The following is a 5,394-nucleotide window of genomic DNA, read 5'->3' on the forward strand; positions in this document are numbered from 1 at the left end:
TTCTATTCACAGATAACATGAACTCCTCTGCTGGAGAGCTCTGCATCGTTGCAGGTGCTGCGGAGCTCGCCCCGATGTCCAGCCAGGACGTCAGATTCAAAGCGCCCAGACAGGAAAATGAATTCAAATTTTCCCGAGTCATTTCCTGTGTGGCTGGTCAGAGAATCCAAGCTCCGACTGCTGTCCATAGCGTCAACAGAGTGGTGCACTGTGGGATAGCTCCCGGAGCTACTAAGTTCGATTTGCATCCACACCTAGCCTAATTCAAGCTAGCCATGTCGAATTTAGCGTTACTCCACCTGTCGGGGTGGAGTACCAAATTCGAACTAAAGAGCCCTCTAGTTCGAATTAAATGGCTTCCTGGTGTGGACGGTTGAGCGGTTAGTTCGAATTAACGCTGCTAAATTCGAATTAAAGTCCTAGTGTAGACCAGGCCTTACTGTTCTATTAATCTTAGTAAGATGCAATATATCCTTAATAGAACAGTAAGTGTGGAGATGAATAGAAAAATTAACAACTGAGAAGAGAACAATTGCATGTATAGTGTGATTAATGATGTAAATAATAATCTTAATGATTATGTTAATTTTAAGATAACGTAAAACAAATGGTTCTGCTAATAAACCAGCTGAATAATTAAAAGTCATGAGAGGCAGAACCATTATGAAGAGTGATGACATTAATAATAGTAGTGAAGAACATGAAAAAAAAGAATGATCAGTAAACAGGAGATCAGTAAGACAGTAAGCAATGGGGTATTAATATTAATACATATATATGTATGTCATCATTTTCATTGGCACACTACACTGAGCTGTGCTTCTTAATACAAGAAAACTGGTGATGAAATGTGACAGCCCCACAAAGTAGTCACTGAGTGATCGGGAGATGGGGCTGGTAGTCAGGATTCCTCGGTTCTTTCTCTGGCTCTGGGAGTGAAGTGTCATCTAGCGATTAGAGCAGAGGGGGTTGTACATCAGAACTCCTGGCTTCTGTACCCATTTCTGGAAGGGGAGTGAGGTCTAGTGGTTAGAGCAGGATGGGGCAGAGATGCTGGAAGTCAAGACTCCCTCTCCTATCCATCTCTCCTCCCTTGGGGGTCCCGGGGATCAGCCCTGATTCACTAACAAGCCCTGTGGTGCCGATCAGCAACTGTGCTCCCCAGGGCCCCAGGGCCCCAGAGCTCTGTCCTTCCACCCCCGGTGCCAGCATCCTCCCAGACAGAGGGGATATAGCCAGGGGCAGCCGGAGGGGAGGGGGCCACAGGGCAGGAGGGGACAGAGATGGAACCTGACTGAGGGGTAAGGCAATGCAGGGTGAGTTCTTTCTTTCTTTCTTTCTTTCTTTCTTTCTTTCTTTCTTTCTTTCTTTCTTTCTTTCTTTCTTTCTTTCCAGTCCTGGGTTTCCCCCATCCCCGGCTTTGCCAGAGCCCCTCAATCCCTGTTATCCCAGCCCTGGATTTTCCACACACACAGCTCTGCCAATCCCCATCAATCCCAACCTGCAGCCCCTGGCTATCCCAGACATTCCCGGAGAGATCAGAGTTTGGGATTTTCAGGGAATACAGTGGGGAGATGTAGGAGCATTTCTAATGTCACTGTTCACGCCTGGCCATGGTGCGTATTTATTAAGACTATCAATGCAGGAGAATGAATAACTGGGGAATGAATGAGTAAAAGGAAGGATAAACACAGGATTATCTTCATTACTAAATGGCTAGAGTAGGAAATAAGTAACACACACACACACACACACACACACACACACACACACACGGTGCTGCAATGTGTGTGCTGAACTTTATGTTGCTGAGTCATCCCAGTGATTGACAGGGGGTCGTAGGGTGTCTGCACAACCGGCAACTAAGAATTAATAAATGAGTAAGGGAGGAAGGAATGTAGAAATAAATAATTAAAATGTAAATAAATTCATACATTAATTAGTAAATAAAAGAGCAAATATGTGTTATAATCAATTAATAAATGTCTACACATGAACATGAAGGGATATGTAATTGGGTAAAGATAATTAATAATTAAGTGATAAATACTTGTATAAATAAATCAATGAAGCAATCAGTGAATGTTCAGATAAATACATAAAGGAATAAATATATGATTATGTAAATAAATAAATGAAAAACAGAATGTACATATAAATGAAGGATTAGAGGAAAGACGGAATCCATGACCGGATTGATAAATGAGTAAATAAATAAGTCGAGGTGGGAATGCATAAATAAATAAATGAAGGGATTGATACATGATTAAATTGATTAGTCAATGAAAATATAAGTAATTTTTTTAAAAGAATACATTAATGCATGAAATAAATAAATGAATACCAATACATGAAGGAATATATATATATATATATATATATATATATCTTTAATGTATATATAATATGTTAATCGAATGTATAACTAAGTGAAAGAATAAAAGAATGAATGAATGATTAAACTAATGAATAAATTAATGTATAAATAAATTCATGTTTAAATTAAGAATAGAATGTATAAATAAATAAGAAAGTGGATAGATGATTAAATAAATGTATAAATAAATGACTAAACAATGGAAGGAAATAATAAATGCATGTATAACACATAAAGAAAAGAACGAAGACATGAATGAATGAACAAATAGTGGAAGAACACAATGTATAAATAAAAACATAAATGGTGTATTGAACAAATACACGAATAACAAACAATGAATGAACATATAAATAAATGGGTGTGTTAATCAGTGCCCCCATTGTGCTGATTAAATTACATTAATAATTTCAATTAATTTGTAAATGAAGGGACAACTAATCAAATGCATGCATAAGAAATTGGAGGAATACATACATAAATGGGGATGAGATAAAAGAATAAGTGAATAAAAAAAGGAAGGAAGGACTATCAAGACATTACCACTCACAGTAACAATTCCCACATGCTTCTTCTTTACTAGCCCTCCTGTTTCCCCACGTGCCCTCTCCCCCTTATCTCTCTGCTTCTATAGCTCTGTCATTTTTTTGATTTGATTATCTGACTAATACCTCCTCACTAAACCACATCCAAATTATTTTGGTGACACGCATGCATACACATGCCACCATCATTCCCCTGCCAAAAAATCCCCAAAGATTAAAATGAAAAGAAAAAGCCTTTCGGGTCAAAATTGTTGGGGGGGAGGAGGGGAATTTTTGACTTTGCATTGAAAATCCCCAAAATTTCAAAGTGACAGGTTTGAGTTTTTCCAAGGAAAAAAAAATTTGTTTTTAATTACAAGGGAAGCAGATACTTCTCACAAAAATGTTCACTTCATCACCAGCTAAACATTTTGATGGAAACATTTCTAATCAGCCCTAGTTATAGCCCTGTATCTTACATCTTGGTCAGCGATTGCCTCTCGCTGAGTGTCTGTGAGGTATGATGGGGGCTCTGATCTCAGTTGGGATCTTCGCAGCAGCTGGTACAATGGGGGCCATGGTATAAGTTGCACCTCTCCACTACCATAATGTGCAACTGTTTTCTATTTCAGTACCTCATGCTGATGGGATGGAGCATGGGAACCACACAGAGGTGACAGAATTCCTCCTGTTGGGGCTGTCCCAGACACGGGAGGTCCAACTTCTCCTCTTTGTCCTCTTCTTGCTTTTCTACATCATCATCCTCCCAGCCAACATCCTCATCATCCTCAGCATCTGGGGTGACCCCCACCTGGGCTCCCCCATGTATTTCTTCCTGGCCAACCTGGCCTTTCTGGACATCTGCTACTGCTTTGTCATCCCCCCGAAGGTACTAAGCCACTTCTTGTCCCTACGGGGGATGCCTGGCCCAGCTCTTCTTTCTCCACCTCCTAGGAGGGGCTGAAATAAACCTGCTCATGGGCATGGCCTTTGATAGGTACATGGCCATCTGTCAGCCTCTGCGCTACACCACTGTGGTGAGCAGAGGGGTCTGCTGGGCCCTGGTAGGGGTTGCCTGGGCCCTGGGGTTCATGCACTCATTTATCCAGATCATCCCTATTGTCCAGCTCCCCTTCTGTGGCCCCAATGAGCTGGATAGTTTCTTTTGTGACATCACCCAGGTGATCAAGCTGGCCTGCACCGATGTCTATGTGCTGGAGTTCTTCATGTTCTTCAACAGTGGCCTGGTCACTTTGCTGTGCTTCCTCCTCTTGCTCATCTCCTATGGGGCCCTGCTGGTCCGGCTGTGGGCAGGTGGCTCCTCAAAGGGGATGAGCAAAGCAGCCTCCACCTGCATCACCCACATCATAATCATCATCATCATGTTCAGCCCGGCCACCTACATCTACTGCCTGCCCTTCCGCAGCTTCCCCCTGGACAAAGTGGTGGCTGTGTTCCACACTGTGGTCTTCCCCCTGCTGAACCCCATCATCTACACATTCAGAAACAAGGAGATCATCAGTGCCATGAAGAGGCTGCTGGGCGGATACAGGCTGTGGAGAGGGAAATAAAAGAAGAAGAAGAAGAAACTGAGGGGGTCAACAAGCATGTGGCAAGGGGGATCCAGTGGACATAGTATACTTAGATTTTCAGAAAGCCCTTGACGAAGTCCCTCACCAAGAGCTCTTAAGCAAAGTAAGCTATCATGGGACAAGAGGGAAGGTGTCACACCCCAATGCCCTCCTCCCCATAGGGAGTCCCCTGGGGAAGGCAGATCAGCATTATATGTGATTAACTCTGTTGCAAGCATTGCAAAGCATTTTGGGGAAGGTCAAAGGTGTGTAAGTGGAGAGTGGAAGTTTCCTTTGTAGGTAAGAAAGGCCGAAAGGGGAGGAGAAAGAAAGCAGAGAATGGGTTAACTCAACCCTGCAGCTAGCAAGCTCAGTCCAAAGATAAGATACTGGCCTCCACCCAAGGACTCTGCTCACAGCTGAGACTTGGCGGACAGATGAGAAAGACTGGGGCTTGAAAGTTGCCTGAGAGGCTGTGGGAAACTGACTACACTGACCTGCACCTGCAGGACAGCAATGCCAGAGGAGAAGAAAACAAAGCCCAGGGCTGCCAGTCTGAAAACACAGGCGAGATAACAAGAGGGGGCACCGAGTCAGGCATCCCTGAAGCTAGGATGTTTTGGGAAAGGGAACAAGACCATAGCAAGCCTGTTTGGACTGGTACAAAGAGCACCAGGAACAGAGGGCTCTGGACGAAAACACCCCCAAAGCAGCCCAGGACTTAAAACCCTCCTGAGAGCTGGAGCAACTTGGAGAGCACAACAGATTCTTGGACAGCCTAGGCCCAGGACAGCACTCCCGTCCACCTTCCCCCGCTCTTCTGATGTTACACCATGTGTGTGTGAGTATGAAAGTGGGTTAGGACCTGGGGGCATTAACGCTTTCTTTCTTCCCCTGAGTGACATGGGAACAGTACCAGCAC

At 43.6% G+C, this 5,394-nt stretch overlaps 1 pseudogene; it reads left to right on the top strand.

Moving 5' to 3' along the window:
• The first annotated feature begins 3,550 nt into the window (after positions 1-3,550).
• LOC123347212 lies at positions 3,551-4,472 on the top strand (annotated as a pseudogene).
• The last annotated feature ends 922 nt before the right edge of the window (positions 4,473-5,394 follow it).

The sequence above is a fragment of the Mauremys mutica genome, chromosome 13, assembly GCF_020497125.1.
Source record: "Mauremys mutica isolate MM-2020 ecotype Southern chromosome 13, ASM2049712v1, whole genome shotgun sequence".
Classification (NCBI taxonomy): Eukaryota; Metazoa; Chordata; order Testudines; family Geoemydidae; genus Mauremys; species Mauremys mutica.